Genomic DNA, 18,597 nt, shown 5'->3' on the forward strand with positions numbered 1-18,597 from the left:
TGCCTCATAAAAGGTGAGTATTTTATCCCATCCGATTGTATCTTTATAATGAATGCTCCGGGAAGGGGAGCAATGGATCTCACTCAGAGGAGGGTGGAAAATGGGCCTCCACCTAAACAAGCATTGGCAAAGTTTATAGTCTGGCTTTAATGCTCTAATGAATGCAAACACAGGCATGCACAAATGCCATTTACCTGCTTTCGCATATTAAAGCATTAAAGCTTGTGTGGCAAATAGCTGTTTACTCCCTCTTCTGACATAAAAGATTTATAAAAGACCACAGTCGGTTTATTTGAATCCGATTTTGCTCTGAGATTCTGTCTTTGTAGCAAAAAGGAATCTTTGATCTCTTTCTTTGTAATGGTCAATATTTTCCCAGGGTCCGACCATACAGACATATTGAACAAGTTCCCCAATGTGGCATTGATATAAAACAACCAAGGAATTTTCAGAGCATCATCCAAATTTAAACAGTCTAAAATAATTGGCCTAGTAAAAGCCGTCTCTTCCCATCTCCAGATTGATGCCCATAATACCAGTGGCCCTGCCATCAAAATATCCCCTAAAAATTGCAACCCCACCTCAGGGTGTACAATGGTGTTTGATACAGATGATGGTAGAAACAGCAGGCGTTTTAAGAAGCCGTTTTCTTCTGTTTGCAGGGCCATACTATTGGTGTAGCCCCAAAGACCCGCCCCTTATTTGGCCATATTTACTCCTTTGGCTTTATAAATAGTTACCATCTCCTTAATTGGTCGATTACATAATTTAGCAGCAAATTTAAAAATCCCTTGGTTGGCCCTACTCATTTTTGCTCTTGTATTTACAATGTGTTGGGTCCATGTACCATTTCCTGAGAATAGGGTACCAAGGTAGCAGAAGGAGTTTACTGTGCATATTGGGGTTCTATCAAAAAAGGTTTTACAGGATTTCTGTTTGGCCCCACAAATCATGGTGAATGTTTTAAATGTATTAATTACCATCCTCCTTTGTTTCATGAAATCTTAAAAACCATCCGTCAGTCTTTGGAGGCCTACTGGAGTCCATGGCAATAGTACTGCGTCATCTGCATATAATAGTACAGGTATCGGATGACCGGCCACCCTCGGAGCATCAGCCTGTATTTTTTATAAATGATTGTCAACCTCATTAATAAAAAGGGAGAATAAAATTGGTGGTAACATGCATCCTTGTTGTATACCCCGTTCTACTTTAAATTTGGGTGAGCATTCGGCCTGGGGACCAAAACGGACCTGACTAGTACATTTTTCATATAGGCGAGAAAGGAACCCGATAATTGCCCTAAGGCTCCCAGGAAGGTCAGAGTTTGCCAAAGTAAGTTGTGATCAACTAAATCAAAAGTACTACTCAAATCGGCAAAGCATAAATATGAAGTACCTGTCTTTGCCCTAGTGTATTTGCTGATTGTTAGAAATGGCGATTTCTGGTTGGCTAGGGCTTGCGCCAAAGCAAGGCAGAAACCACCACTCTAGTCAGGGCAAGGAAGTTACACGCCAAAGATAACCCCTGCTCACCCCCTTGGTAGCTTGGCACGAGCAGTCAGGCTTATCTCTGAGGCGATGTGTGAAGCGTTTGCGCGCGCACCCAGCAACAACACCCAAGGCCCACCACAAAGGAAACTCCACACAAAGTATTCTATAAAAATAGCCTTTGTATTATACACAACACATTAGATAGAAACACACACTTTACAATGTGCCAACAGGCACGGGCAGAATTTACAAGGGATTATATGTACAGTGGACAGGGCCACATGGACCACTGTCAGGAATTAGCACTTTTTAGAACGTAACACAAAAATATATAAAATTACTGTAGCACAAAAATAATAGGTATAGCCCACAACCAGTACTTACTGGTATCAGGAAAGTACCACCTACGCAACCCTAACTACCTTAGGAAACTGTCACGCAGGGGACTGGAACCTCACTAGCACCACCTGTACTAGGAGAAAGCAAACAACCACCTAAGTATCACAATACCTGTAGGGGTAATAGGACGTTACACATGATGCATCACATTCAGAGGTGTAGGGAAGGAAAACACATGATGCATAAAAACACATTCAGAGGTGTAAGGAAAGGAACAATTGCGCATGAACTCATATGCCACCACCTGTGGCAGTCCCTAGGCCAACTGGCCTTGTAGGGGCTAGGACGCCCTGTGTTCAAGTCAGGCTGCGCCAGCTGCGCAAAGCAAAATGTAATTATCCCCACCTAAACGTTGCAGCTGCCCACTAAGTGCTGGGCAGCTGTAGGAAGGAGCGTGGGCACCACTGTGCCCTTTCAAACACAAATCTGTCGCTCTCGTGGGGAGCCTCTCTGGGCTCTTAGAACAGGCAATGCCCCCTGAGCCTCGCAGGCGCTAGACAAATACTGGGCCACTCGTGGGAGCCTCACCGGACTCGGTAAAATACTGCCACCACGTTGGAGCGCCACGCGCTCAGCAACCACAATGTCCCCCACGTTGGAGTCCTTCTCCTGGACTCAGAAAGAATAATGCCCCCAGGAACGTTGGAGTCACACTGGACTCTGACGCACAATGGTCCCAACCGTTGGCGCAACTCGCGCTGGTAGCAACTCTGTCCCTCAAGCGTTGCCGCTGCCCCCTGTCAGGCGGGGCAGCGGGAGGGAAGAATGAGCACTATGCCCGCAGTGCTCGAGTTCCACACGAGGACGGCCCCGGACGATGCGCCCCACCACACCCCCAGCCACCCAAGCTGAGCCGTACTCACCGACTCACAGGCAGACAGCACACGGAGGCGGGGTGGGCTCCCGGTCCTCCTCTCGATGGGGGCACTTCTTCTCACGGTGTCACTTCTCCCCTCCTACGAGGGCACCGGCGCGCAGGGTCGGCTCCTGCCTGCTCCGGGGCCCCAAATACAGCCGCGAGTCTCGGGAAGGAGGCGGGGTAGGCTCCCGCCCTCCTAGTTTCGTTTCTGGTTGTCCCAGCGTCCCGCCCTCGGCCTGCCTGACTTCCTGCAAGCCCGGCCGCGGCGGTGATCTCCAACCTCGGTCCACAGAGGGGTAGGCTCCCTCGGTAGAGATGATATTCGGCGGGGTGGGCACCCGTCGTAAGTATAACCAAATAAGCGGGGTGGGCACCCGCAAATTAAATAATTAAATGAGCGGGGTGGGCACCCGCTATCAGGATCAGAGCGCTCACAGCGCTATGCAGCAAAACAGCGCTCCCAGCGCTCTAGAGCCCATAAAAGCGCTCCCAGGCGCTGCGGGTCAAGAAGGTCCAGCAGAGAGTCCTTAAAGCGCAGGGGGGGCAAAGGCTGGGCCCAGAGCCAGCTCACAGGGCCCTCCAGCAGGGAGGCAGTCCCCAGTGGCGGTCTCTCCTGGCGCCCAGCAGCAGCAGGCCCCCTCCAGATGATCCTGCAAGAGAACAAATTGTAAGGGGACACAGCCCCTTTTTATACAGTAAAAAGTCTTTGTCTAAAGGTGCAGGGAAGGGGCGAACCAGTTCCAACAGGTTCCTGAGCACTTTGTTTTGCTCAGCCCCTCTCCCTATTCACTGGCAGGCCAGGGTCATCAGACGCACCACAGGGGCCGGAGCCAGCTGTGTGTGGGGAAAGCCCTGTCCTATTCAGGACCCAGGTACACTCCTCCCCAGCCATCAGTATGCTAAACTCTCATTCACCACTGGGTGACTCCTCCTGTCCCTGGGGATTTCCCTAGTCCGTCACATGACCTCCACCAGCCAATCGACCGACAAGCCACACATTTCATACTGCACACTGAAGTGCCCACTTCTAGAAGTGGCACTTCCACACTAGGTACATGCACGCCACACACATCATCGCGCAGCATTCACTCACACGAGTCCGTACATACCTGCACACCCCACGCATCAGGAACTACCAGGACACATACATTCCCCCATGCATTCCTATGGGAGGGCAGGCCAACCTCAACACACGCACGCACTTTACCCTGGGACACAGCGGTAAAGTGCGCCTAAACCAAAAATCATTACACCAAGTCACCCATAAAAAGCAAAAAGTCTCGGGGGTGAACCTGCCAGAAGGGCCAAGTCCAACACTGATGAGTAGCTCCACATTAAGGCATTGTTCATTGTCCCCAGGCGTTTTCCAAACCCATACTGCACAGGCGTTAAAACAGAGTACTCCTCAGCCCATTCCTCTAGCCTTTTTAGTACGACCCTACTCGTCTGCTTGTCAAGGTGTCCGCTTGCCCCAGGTCAGAGGGCCCGTCGGTTCCCCCTCACAGCCCCCATACCCGAGGCCCAGCTGGGGCCCGGGCCTCTGGCACCCCATGCCCCGGCACCCGCACACTCTTTCATTAGGGCACAGAGCAACCAGATGGCCTCCCTTTCCAGCCCGGCCATCTGGTCGCGCCTTTCCCCTCGGCCATCTGGTCGCACCTATCCCCTCGGCTATCTGGTCGCACGTAATGCTTTCCTATGGGGCGACCAGATGGCAGGGCTTCCTTGGAAGTCCCGATGAGGGCTCATTTGCATCCCCGATCCCAGCGAGGCTCCTGGAGGTCGGGCACATTCGCACCTTGGGTCCCCTCTGTCACCTTGTGGGGACCGATTACAAGAAAGAGGGGTAATTTTCCTCCGTATTTCTAGGGAGAGGGTCAGTCAGACCTCCGTGAGGTCCGGAGATTCCGAGACAGGGGAAGGCAGAACCCGGGCCTGCCCGCCAGGGCCCCTAGGGGCCCGGGTACGCACCTGCCTCTCAGCCCCTTCCCGATGGTCCTTTCCTCCGAGCCTGCTCGGTCAAACCTCCGTGAGGTCTGGCGATTCCGACACAGCGCAAGGCAGAACCTGGGCCCACCTGCCGGGGCCACCAGGGGCCCGGATATGCGCATGCCTCTCAGCCCCTTCCCGATGGGCCTTTCATCCAAGCCTCCTCGCCCCGGGAGCAGGCAGGGAAGGAAGCTGGCATCCCCCACGCAGGGCGGTCTGCCAGGGGAGGCCCCGGCCATACTCCAATTGGGCACTATCGGTCCGTTTAGGGATGGACTGCTTGGCCAGCCTCGGCTGTGGTTTTAAGCAAAGAGCTTCTACCCCGCATGGACCATCCAACTCGAGGGCCTGCCGCCTGGTGGTATGCCCTTCACCCTATACAGCAGAGCGAAGGCAGAGTGGCCCCGGCAGCTCATGCCCACCAATGGTCTGACCTGAGCGGAAGGGGTCAGGTGGCACCAGCCTCTCGGACGCTGCTGCCCCGCAGGTCCGTAGGCCCAGCGCGCCACGCCGTCACCCCTCTCTGCCCAGTGCATTTCCACAGCAGCTCGGAACAACAGTTCCAAGGGGTGCTGCCGCCGCCAGGCTGCGCCTCAGCCTGCCTCTTCCTTCTGGGGGAGATGGCTGGGTCCGCCGGTGCCCATGCGACCGCACCTCTCCACCCATCCATCCAATATTCACTGTACTCTAGTATTTTTGCCCATAACTTTGCTTGGGGTGGTCCTAGGAGGATGGGACCACCACCTAATCGTTCAGCATGATATGCTATTTGTGTTCAAGGCATCTGCTTGCCCTACCCCTAGGTTAAGGGTGACCCCAAAATCATCACCTCTCTCATTGTCTGGTATTTTTCAAAGTTAACTTTTGTGACTTGGTTATATGCTTTTTTAGCAGGTAAAGGTAAAGTTGTTTTATCAAAGGGTTGTGGGTGCAGTAGCTAACTCCACTAGGTAGTGGAGTCGGAATTATTGCATGGATTCCGTGTTTTCAATGAAATGCGTAGTTATCAAATCTCCTCAACCTCCGCTAGTGGAGCGGAGTTCATTGCCCACGGTTAGTTGCAATAGTAATCCTGCTCAGTACGAGAGGAACCGCAGGTTCAGACATTTGGTGTATGTGCTTGGCTGAGGAGAAAATGGGGCAAAGCTACCATCTGTAGGATTATGACTGAATGCCTCTAAGTCAGAATCCCCCTAAACCTTAACGATACCGCACTGCGTGGAGCCTCGGTTGGCCTGGGATAGCTGGCCTCTCTCGGGGGGGCCAGTGCGTAGAGCCGCTCTCTTGAGGACTGGAGCACGGACAGAAGGGGGCTGCCTCCATCAACCTTAGTGCACCGCATGTTCATGGGGCACCCGGTGCTAAATCATTCGTAGACCACCTGATTCTGTGTCAGGGATTCATAAGTAGCAGAGCAGCTACCTCGCTGCGATCCATTGAAAGTCATCCTCTGAGCCAAACTTTTGTCTTTCTGTGCTTGGGCGCCCACGGATGCCCTCCTCCACCACACCCAGGAGTGGGTCCCTCTGCTACCGGGACGGCGGGAAGGATGCAGCGGGGGCGATGTGGGCTCATGGAAGACCGCCTCCAACCCCGTGGCCTCTGGCACGGTGGCCTCCTCCTCCCATCCTTGCACCACAGGGGTGCGGGTATGGAGGCCATCTTCCCCTGCAGGTCAGCAGGGTGACCAGATGGCCTGGGCCGGCCAGTACCTCCCTTCCCCCTGCTACCAAACAAGTTGAGAAAGAGAGGTGAGCAGCCAAGGGGAAGGAGCCTCCTGAGCAGCGGCCTTTGGAGTGCCTGGCCACCCTCGCCGTTGTCGGACGTCAAGGGTGACTGGGTCTGGCTGTCTCAGGCCATCTGGGCGCTGGGTCTTCCTGGGCCATCTGGTCACCTGGCTGCGTGACCAGAAAGTCCTGCGGGCCGGGTCAACCAGATTGCCCTTCGGGCCGGGTGACCAGATGGCCCTGCGGCCTTGGTGACCAGATGGTCCTGTGTGCTGGGTGACTAGGTGGCCGGCCTCCCGGCCTGCCAGGCTACCTCCAACTTTTGCCTCCCCCAGGGTTCTGTAATAGTCGAGGAAAATGGGCTCCCCAGAAAGGCCGGCGGGGAGAAGACGTGGCCTGGGCTCAACCCTCCTTGGTTCCAGCTGAGGGACTGGGCGGCTTGGGACGGGGGACCAACGGGGCTTGGGAGTCTCTCCCCTGCTTGGCTAGGGTTCGGAATCTGGGACCGGGTCTGTGGCTCAAGCTCTTTCCAGCAGGCCCCGGGATGCATTAGCCCACCTCCTGCAAGTCAGCCAAGGGTCCGGGCGCTGGGTTGACAGGGGTCCACTGGGGCTTGGGGAGGCTCTCCCCGGCCTGGCTAGGGTTCGGAAACTGGGACCTGGCCCGGGGCTTTTGCTCTGTCCAGTTGGCCCTGGGGTGTGAAAGCCCCCAATCCTGCAAGCCAGCCGAGGGCCCGGGCGCTGGGGACGGGGGTCCACCGGGGCCTGGGGTGGCTCTCCCCAGCCTGGCTAGGGTTCTGAAGCTAGGACCGGGCCCAGGGCTTGAGCTCTGTCTGGCAAGCCAGCCGAGGGTCCGGGCACTGGGGACAGGGGTCCACCGGGGTTTGGGGAGGCTCTCCCCAGCCTGGCTAGGGTTCGGATGCTGTGACCGGGCCCAGGGATCAAACTCTGTCTGGCGGGCCCCGCCGTGTGGGAACCCCCATCCTGCAAGCCAGCCGAGAGTCCTGGCACTGGGGACGGGGGTGCACCGGGGCCCGGGGAGGCTCTCTCCGGGGTTTGGAAGCTGGGACCGGACCCGGCGCTCTAGCTCCATCCAGCAGGCCCTGGGGTGCAGGAGCCCCCGTCCAACAAGCCAGCCGTGGGTCAGGGCGCTGGGGACAGGGGTGCACTGGTGCCCGTGGAGGCTCTCCCCGGCCTGGCTAGGGTTCTGAAGCTAGGACCGGGCCCAGGGCTTGAACTCTGTCCGGCAGGCCCCAGGGTGTGGGATCCCCCATCCTGCAAGCCAGCCGAGGGTCCGGGCGCTGGGGACGGGGGGTACATCAGGGCCCACGGAGGCTTTCCCCAGCCTGGCTGCATTCAGAAGCAGGAACTGGGCCAGGGACCGGGGGTGGCTGGCTAATTTCGCTCCGCTGGCAGAGCAGAGTTCTCTGCCCACCCCTAGTTATTATTTGCTGTAATATCTTACTTGGATCAACACCTGTGCACTTTATTCTGATACCATTAGTCCTAAAAGGAGTGATATGGTCAGCTAAATCAAAGACGTCACTTCTGGGGCCCCAAAAAAGAAAAGATAGGGCAAGTAGATTGTGGTCACTTAAAATAGGGGGAACAGCGATAGGGTTGCCACACCTTAATGTATCCGAGGTAGACACTAATATATGATCAATTAAAGAGTACTTATTTCTCCCTATAAAAGTTGGAAATATGACCCCATTGTGTCCACAGCCTCCCTTAAGTAGGTGGATATCATATTTTGATATCATCTGGTTTAGAGCTTCTCCGTACTCATTATGGCGAAAGTGATCAGTTCCCTCCCCGTCACCATGGATGGGGCTGCATACCTGAATATTGGGCATATCACATGGCTGTATATAAAAATCTCCTGCCCACAGCAGAACAAAATCAGTGCTAATTAAAGCTAAAAATATTTCCAGTGCCCGGTCAAGGGCTGTTACCACGTCAATACGTGTCGAATCAAAAATGTTATTATAAAAATTTAGCAAGATAAGATCTTTCCCTCCCTTTTTACTTAGCCATAAGATCTGTGCATGAGGTTCCACTAATGTAACTTTTTTAACCATTACAGAAATGTTATTAGAAATAAGTGTCTGTAGACTCCCTTTTGTTCGACCTGCTTGTGAACCAATGGCTGGTAAAAATAGGAGGAATATCCATCAATATGTACGGGATTTATGCACCAGGTTTCCTGTAGGCATATAATATCATAACTGGATATAAAATTGACCCAGTCAATATTCTCAACCTTATTTGTCGGCCCACTCACATTCCAGGTTGCGAATTCAAACCCTTCCCTAGGGAGATGTCCTATCAGCCCAGAATCTATTGCGCTGACTCTGAGGGGCTCTTTATCAGGTACCTCGCATACCTCCACTGCCTCGGATGACATAGTTTTAACCCACCCACCCATGGAGGAGGCCTCTATTGTGTGTGTGCCAGCCCTGGGCCCTAGTTTATTTGGCTGACTATCTATATGAGACAAAATAGGCGACCCTTTCTGAGAGCTCTTTGGGTCCTCAACATGGGCCTGGTTAAGTCAATCATTATCATCTAGTCTACTCAGCGTTTCGTATCTATTGGGGGCAGCAAAATCCTGAACATGTTGTGGAAATGAACTTGTAGTGTTTCTCCATCTCTGAATATTGGGTATATCCCTTTGACGCTGCTCCCGTCCCCTCGAATGGCAGTAAAAATACCCTAGAGGGAGTATACCCATCTTCTGTCTCTCTATCTATATTTGGTGCCACAGTCGCTTTATGGAAACTGCCAGCTGTTCTTGAACTACTAAAATTAATTATTACACAATCACCAGACAAATCTTTTTCCAGTGGTCTAATCCACACCACTCTTCTTCTTTGGAGTGAATAAGTGCCTTGAATTTAACCAGTGGACTACCTTATTTTTCAAACATTCCATTGTTTAAATAACACCGGGCTTCAAGGGGGCACATTAACTAACACTGCCACATACAGGCAGCTAGCAGGTGGCAGGTTAACGGTGAGTATCTCTTGGGCGGACATATTGGTATTATAGTTTTCTTTATTTATAGTTGACTGGTTTATGTTTGGATTACAATTACTGGTAGATTTACTTAGATGCTCTTGTGTATCCATATTCGTCAACCCCTCTTGTCTCGGGCAATTTAAGGTTTCGACATGGGTGGATGTGTGGCCTCTATTACTACTCATACCGGTACTTGTTATTTGTGGCACCTGATTCAAATACATTTGGGTCTGATTGGCAACCTTTTTCAGGCCCTCCTCTACTTTGGACAACCTTTCTGTAAGTGGGTTTAATAAACTGCTAACAACTGTTGTTAATTTATCCCAGAAAGGTGCCCATATTTGATTCTTTATATTGCTTGGACCAATATTGTTCGAGCTAATCCCTTGTTTCCCTCCCCCCAACAGGATAATTTCCTCAGGGCTTTTTGAGACAAAAATATATCAGCTTACGTCTTCCTTTTATGTTTGGCTGCATGCTTACAAGCAATATTAGAAGTTTTTGCGGCTTGTAAAGATAAAAGTCCTGAGGCATCAGGAGTGGGGCCCCGATCTGATACAGTTAGTGTCAATATTTCGCCCCCAACTTCACTTGAGCATCCAGCGCTCTGAGAATCATGAATGCTGCCTATATTGGCTGTCCCTGCGGCTGTCCCCTCGGTAGATATTACCAATTGTGAATCTCAGGTTTTGCCTGTTCTAGTGAGTGACATACGCTGTTCTGCCAAATCAATTTCTTTGTTCAGAGCCCCAACTGCTTGTGCTAAAAAGATGTCTATTGTAGTTTGTTTGGCGGGCTGCTCAGGTTGTGGCTTCACACCCCCCACCTTCCGTTTACCCATATTGCTTATGATGTTATTATTGGATCTTATATGGGGAAATAGAGACCCGTCAGACACACAAGCCAAATCAAGAGGAAGGGAAAAATAAACAGGCTTACTCCTTTCTCCGCTCGATCCTTTTGTGGTACCTCTTGGCTAATCTCAGACCACAGGTGCAGGTATTAATGTTCCAATGACCGTCCCTCACTAGGAGATGAAGCTAAGGGACCTGGCCTAGCCCAGCCTCATCCGGCCTCGGACGGGCGGTGCGGGAGCCTGCGGCCGGTTTACTAGCGTCTCCTGGCACTGTGCGGTGACGTGTGCGGCAGCGCGCTGCGAGGAATGCGGGAGCTTGTGGCCCCACCGGTCTGCGGTCCAGCAGGGGTGGAGAAATCAAGCAGGCAAAAGCGGGTCCCGCGCTGCGGGAGCCCGCGGACTGTTTTATAGCGCCTCATGGTGCTGTGCTGTGACGTGAGCAGCTGCGCACCACGAGGAATGCTGGGGCTTGTGGTCCCCCTGTCTCCGGTTCAGCAGGGGTGGAGAAAGCAAGCAGCCAAAAGCAGGTCCAGAGCTGTGGGAGCCCCCGGACGGTTTTATAGCGCCTCCTGGCGCTGTGCGGTGATGTGAGCAGCTGCCCGCCGCGATGAATGCTGGAGCTTGTGGTCCCCCCGTTCTCCGGTCCAGCAGGGGAGGAGAAAGCAAGCAGGCAAAAGCGGGTCATTCCACAAGCTGTTACTAGGTGTTTCAAGAGTGAGTAGCACAAGTCTGCAGTACCATAGGTTGTTGCTAGCCATGAGAGAATAGAAAACGTCTGCAGTACCACACGCTGTTACTAGGTGTCCCAAGAGTCGTACAACAAGTTATTACTAGGTACTCAAGATTGAGTAGGAAAGGACTGCAGTACCACAGGTTGTTGCCAGCTGTCATGATAGATCAGAACAAGCCCACAGTACCGTAATCTGTTACTAGGTGTCCCAAGAGTGAGTAGTACAAGTCGTCAGTACCATTAGTTGTTACTGGTTGAACTGAGTGAGTTGAACAATTCTGCAGTGTGATAGGTTGTTACTAGTTGTCCAAGAGTAAGTAGCAAAAGCCTGCAGTACCAAAGGTTGTTACTAGTTGTCCAACAGTCCATGGCACAAGCCTGCAGTACCACAGGTTGTTGCGAGTTGAATAGAGAGTGAGTAGCATGCTTTCAATACCATAGTGTTAAGAGAGTAGACTCCACGTTTGTTTTGAGAAACTCTCTTTATTGCATCCACCGCAGGTACCCAGCCACCTCTGAGCCAGCCACAATCCAACTGCTCAGTGGTTGCCTAGCACACCCGCAGTTCTATATGATGCCCCCAGAACTCTACAGATTCCCCCAGGATTAAAGGGGCAGGAGTAAGTTACAACACATCCTCCCCAACAATGCAATAAATAACAACTGCAAATGAGGGGAAAAGAAAAAAGATGAAAATGCATGATACCATTTGCAAACTCATAGGACACAGGGAAATTACTAAATAAGCTAAAAAGGGTTGATAGCTGTAGGAAAAAATTCATAAAGGAATAAACCACTAAAATAGAACAGGAAGCTATATAAGATCACATTACATTTCCAACTAATACAGTGGTGTCCCAAGGTGTAGGGGAACTTCCTGGAACAAGAGACATTATTCCACAATGTAGTCTTTGAGATAAACAGGTGGTTTCCTGAGTCGAAGAGTGCCTCACGACCAGCCTTTGCTACCTAGTGAAGAACTTGCACCGTCATTACTAGACTCATGACTATCACTCTGTACTCGACTTCCTTCGTCACTGGTTCCATCCAAGTTACCGATGCGATTACATTTTGATAACCTTCACATGCTCCACACCTCTCCCCCTCTCAATATCACAACATTCTTCTTGACCTCTATCATTTGTTTGGGACCCATGAACTTCGTCTCACCTTTAGGGGACCAAAATGGTTTCTTCATGTATGCCATCCCACCTACCACCCACCTATTTTTCTTCACACCATGAATCTTAATTCTTATCAAAACATCTCTTGTACTTCGTCTGATATTCCTTGATCCTATGTGAAAACGGACGCACCATGCCCATAGTACCACTTAACCAAACTGGCTTAAATTTGGATCCCCCAATTCTACCTTCAAGTCACTGAAAGGGAGAAACTGCTATTACACTGTTGAGTGTGTTGCGATGCACCCATAACTTTTCATGTAGAATATCCTTGAAGTACTCCAATTTTTGAGACCCCAGAGGTGCTAGGGGTAGCACCCTATGACTTAGAGTACTTCCTGATGTGGTATTATAAAATTCTGCATATCTTGATAATATCACAAAGAACTTGGCAACAGAAGCTGAAATATGAAAAGACATCTTTATTAAACTCAAATGAGTGAGACTACGTCGCACAGAAGCCTTAGCAACTGAATGAGGCAGTCTACAGAACAAAAAAACAGTCTTCCCTTATATACAGATTCTTGTGCTTCAGGCACACATTCTTCAGTTTATGGTATGGTCATTCAAAAGTATATATTACAAACGAAAGAGCAGAGTCATGATGACCATCCCACATTCCAGTTAAGCCAGCCCGCAATTATTTACCCAGCAAGGCTCAGATCCCACATCAGATATCAACAGGCCCTAGTTGAACACGGGCATCTCCTGTTTAGAAAAACAGGCCATAAAGCAGGAACAGTCAGGTGTGAAAGAGATTAGCCGGAGGCTTGTGTGGGATGAAAAAGGTTTTATGGTGTGTCATGCCCTGATGCTAATCACAGGTGGCCGGAGGATGGGGAGCTCGTGAGACCGGACTGACCTGGGGCAGCGGACACCAGCTGCCCAGGTCATGGAGAAGTCAAGCAGAAAGTACATGTATTCTAAAGGCCCGTACTTGCTTATAATGTGTTTGTCTATGTGAGGGCAACTATTAAGATGGCCACCGCTCCAAGATGGAACCCACGGAGTCAATGTATAATAACGTATACATAGTGCATTTGGCAATGGGACGTTATGCAAAGCGCTTGTAAATACCGCATTGACCAATCGCGGTTTGCTAATACATGAATAAACAGGTGTAGGGCCCTGTCTCCTACGCGGTCCCAAATATCAAAGTACGACATCCTTCAACATACACTCTACAGCTGATTGCAGACATGCCCTCACCAGACAGTTCCCGCTTTGTACTAGGCTATTAGCTTGAGATGCATAAAGCACCATGTGGTCACAATAGAGTTAACACCTCATGCTAATACCCACTTGGATGTATAATCTACCTTTACCAGTACCAATCTTTCATCCGGTGATAACACTTCAAAAGGACCCACAATATTTAATGTCTGTTTGCTCCATGGTTCCTCAGGGACCTCTACAGGGGATTAGGGAGCTGCTCTAACTGACTTGGATTTGTCATTACCAGCATACAGTACATAATCCCTAACCCCCTCCTCCACTTGCTTATCCACGTCTGACCATCAATACATTTCCATTACCCTGGTTTCGGTTAAATTTCATCCTAGATGACCTTCATGGGCCAAGTTAATGATTTTGCTACGCAAATCCTCAGGGGGAATCAGCCTCTAACTCCTGAATAGTTCATCATTGACAATACACATCTCCTCCCATACATTCCAAAATGCTTTTATGCCCTTGGGCACCCTGCTTAAGGTTGGCCATTCTCCCACAATGAAATCCAATACCTGTTTTCTGGTGTACATTACTGGATACTCCAGCTTCCCATTTAGGTTTGTTGAGGGCTGGTTCTCTGACCCATAGTACTGGCGGTTCCACCATGGAAACTAATCACTTGTCTAATGGCATACTGGACAGATAATCAGCCCATATATTTCTTTTACTCAGCAGATACTCCACCTTAAAGTTGCCATCCCCGAGATGGTGTGCCCTAAATAAGAGACCATGTCATCTCTGAATCTAAAATTGTCTCTCATGAGAGCAAGCCCCTTTTCACTCAAGCTGGAAAGGACTTCCTTGAGTACAACGTCATGACTTGGTCTGTCCTTGGCATGTATTAGAATATCTTTCTGAAAGAACATGACAGATTTAATTGCAGACGAATCCTCCTTCATCAACCTATGGAAGCAGGCAGCTGCCAAGGCCAATCCAAACAGCATTCTAAGGAATCTGAATGCTTCCAGAGGTGTGACGAAGGAGATTATTGCCCTGGACTCCTCGTGTAGCATCATCTGTTCAACATCATCCAGCAATGCACAAAACCTCCCAACGAAGCCACGGACATCACACCGTCAGAGGACCTCTGCAACAAACTCGTCTCCTACTGCCACCTAAAGATCAAGGCCCTCTACGACAACTTCAACGAATAGACTCCAGAAACCACCCTCCCCTCCAGAAATGACAGCCAGCCACCATCACCACCTGGACACCGGTCACCCCTGAAGACACCGCCACCACCATGAAAAACACCCCCCTCAGGAGTCCCCACGGACCCCTGCCCACCTCACATTTTCCACAGAGCAGCCACCACCATCACGCCCGAACGCCGCTGCACCATCAACGCCAGCTTCGAAGCCGGCATCTTCCCCGATGACTGGAAGCGAGCTGAGGTCAAGCCCCTACTCAAGAAACCCTCGGCCGACCGACAGACCTGAAAAACTACTGGCCCATCTCTCTCCTTTCCTTCGCAGCCATAGTATCCGAAAAATTAGTCAACACACAACTAACCACCTTCATCAAAGAGAACGCCATAGTTAACTCTTCCCAATCTGGATTCCGCAGCAACCACTGCACCAAGGCCGCCCTCCTTGCCGCCACCGATGGCATCCGCATGCTACTCGACCAGGGACACACAAGGCCCTCACCCTGCTTGACCTCCCTGCTGCCTTCGACACCATCTCCCACCGTAACTCTTGCAACCGGACTCCACAATGCCAGCATACAATGACTCGCCCTCGACTGGATCCGCTCCTTCTTCACCAGCAGTAGCCAACGGATCAGACTCCCACCCTTCCTCTCCGAGCCCACAGAGATCAGCTGCGGAGTACCCCAGGAATCTTTGCTCAGCCCCACGCTCTTCAACATCTATATGGCCCCTCTCACCGCCATCGTGGGCTCAGGATAGTATCCTAATCCGACGACACCCAGCTCATCCTCTCCCTCACAAAGAACCTTGAAGACACCAGACTCAGCTTCCAAGAAGGAATGAAAGACGTCGCAGCCTGGATGAGCGACAGTTGCCTTATTCTGAACTCAGGGAAGAAAGAGATCCTCGTCCCTGGACCCTCCCCCTCTGCGTGAGACAGCTCCTGGTGGCCCTCAGCCCTCGGAAACCCACCAACCCCGACGAACCACGCCTGGAACCTCAGCATCATTCTAGACTCCTCCCTCACCATGACTCGCATCCCCTGCAATAGCTTCAAGTGGATGTCACCCGAAGCCAGAAAGACCGTCACTCACGCCCTCATCACCAGCAGACTGGACTACGGAAACGCCTTCTATGCAGTAATCAACAAATCCCTGCTACAGAAACTCCAGACCATCCAAAACACCGCTGCCAGACTTGTCTTCGTCACCCCACGACATGAGCACATGACCCAACACCTGCAAGACCTCCACTGGCTCCCCGTCGAAAAGAGAGTAACCTTCAAGCTACTCACCCATGCCTACAAATCCCTCCACAACATCGGACCCTAATACCTCAACGTAAGAATCTCTTTCCACGCACTCAAAAGAAACCTCCGCTCCGCCAACCTCGCCTTAGCAACGACCCCATGCATCCGCAAAACCAGAGCCGGGGGAAGATCCTTCTCCCATGTCACAGCCAAAGCCTGCAACGAACGCCCAGTCAACAAAAGAGGCTCACCCAACCTGCACACCTATAGAAAGAGCCTCAAGACCTGGCTTTTCGGCTAAACCTGCGCTGCACCCACCCCAACCCCAGTGCCTTGAAACCCTCACGGGTGAGTAGCGCGCTTTATAATCCCCTGATTGATTTATTGATTGATCTAATGGTAGGCAGCTGATAGGTCCATCACACTAAACACCTTTGCTCCTCTCAGTGTCGCTAATGCCTCATTTATACTAGGGAGGGGTTGACGGTCAACCTAGATACACTGGTTGAGGTGCCTCAGATCTACGTGTTAAAGTGCCACAGACAAATCAATCAGATATGAAAATAGAACCCTCACTCACCAACATAGTTGGTGACATGCTTCATCATAGGGTTCCACCAGGGGTGCCTACTGCACCTCTGGTGTGCTTCGATGCTTAATTAAAGCGGAGCGCAAAAATCAGACTAAAGGAATTCTGGTGTATGATAAGTGCAAATAATAGAAAAAATGGGAATTTAAAAGGTCAAGATTCGCCCACAAGCAATTTTAATGGATGATTATTACTGACTTAAATTGGTCAGGTACATCCTGTCTAGTAAATACTATATTGGTCGACATGTTTCAGCTTATTATCGTCATTTACAAAGCTTTCTTCAGGACCTCGTGAAAAATGAAAAAACAGCACCTTGGCGGTATAAGCTCACTAAGGCTTACCCTAACCTCAGGTGCAAAAGAACCGGGCACACTCACGGTTTCAGTAAGGGCCTTCACCAACTTCAAAAGGCCTCAAGGTATCTGTAAAGGAACACATATGTTTGAATGATTGTATATATTAGTTTATAGATCGTTCTTTCATATTGCAGATTTAATGAAAAACTAGGCACAGATTAGATTAACAATAAGGTCATTAAACCCGCATGACCACCAACAGTGCTCCGCAACTCCCCATGTTTACAGAGAACCACGAGTGAAATACCATAATTCTATGTTAATCGTTTGACTTCATCATGCGGAACGAGTAAGTATGCTCAATTGAGCCGTTTGATCAGTGAGCAGGCATAAAGAAGTACTACGATATAAGTGTAATCACGCTAGAGCTTGGCACTTCTATCAGAGTATAAATAGCAATACCAAAAAATGGTGTATGCTGCCATTTAGGAAAACAACAGGTAAAACAAGGCTTACGTGTACAGGAAAATGAACAGGCTCCTTGGGCATACAAGCGGGTGGCGGGACTACAGAACAACTATAGTGGGAAAGGAAAGAAAATGGGGAAATCGCACTTAGTTACTATCCCGCTATTCCACACTCACACACCCATAAGACCATTCACACACCCATTTACTCATGTGTACATCTAAGTTTGAGCGCTTGTTCGCCCTTAGAGCCTGGGGGACATCCACAGAACTCATCCTGAACCACAAGAAGAGTTTGAAGAGTACTACTTCAGCACTCTTGAAAATGGAGAACCCTTATAGCAGTTGGCCTCAGAATCATGGCCCCAAAGAGTAGTAGGTTTCAGAAGGAGGAAGAGGAGTTGAGAAATTAGTGGGTAAACTCTCCAGAGGCAGGAGGGGACACTCCAGAGATATTGGATACTGTTCAAGGAGTACTGACTCCTCCAAAACCTATTCCTCTGAGGACATCAAGGATAGACAGGCAGAGTTGGACCTCAGGCTGCAGTTAGCCCAGCTGGGTGCAAAGGAGAGAAAGGGTGAGGCTAAGAGAGCCTTGAAGGAGAAAAGGGTCTAGCTGTCTGGAGTGTCAAGGAGGTACACTTGTAGGCCACATAGCTGTTAGAGTCTAGAAAAAATGGTGAGAGCACCATTACTGTGTCCAGTGCAGACGAAAAAGTTCAATTATTCACAGACTTGGTGTCCGACTTTAAAGAGGGGGTTGATATAGACAGGTTATTTCTGGCAGTGGAAGTAGCTGTAGAGGTACAGAAGAAGTCTGAGGAGGATTGCAGAGGTGCTTTTGGATTCATGTTTGTGGTGATGGGAGGGACAACGTACTGGCACTAGAGAAGAGGAAGAGGTTGAGGTACCTCACTATAAAGGAAGCCCTTGTCAGGTTGAAATTCAGGGTTAATCAGAAACTGTCACTACTACTGGGATGATTTTGTGGGGTACTTTTGAAATGTTTGTTAACAGTACTGATGTTTTTTAAGTAGGTGTTTCTAGCAGTTTTATACTTTATCTTTTTTCAAAGAAAAATGAGAAGAAGCAACTTGTTTTAAACAACAGATGGAATACATATGGAATATGAAATCTAGGGTCCTCAGAATATAATCGTATTGACTTGTATTCTGCCGCAGGTATTTGCACAGGGCATTCATCATACCATCCACCTAGTCCAGTTCGAAATAGTTGAGGAAAATATTGAGCCTTTAAACTGTTCTCCAGACACTCATTGGAGCTCTTTTAGCTTGTTTCATCTGATACAGTTCAATGGAATCCCCAATAACCTCTCTTGAAAGTTGTGGATGGTGT

Source organism: Triturus cristatus, chromosome 9 (genome assembly GCF_964204655.1).
Source record: "Triturus cristatus chromosome 9, aTriCri1.1, whole genome shotgun sequence".
Classification (NCBI taxonomy): domain Eukaryota; kingdom Metazoa; phylum Chordata; class Amphibia; order Caudata; family Salamandridae; genus Triturus; species Triturus cristatus.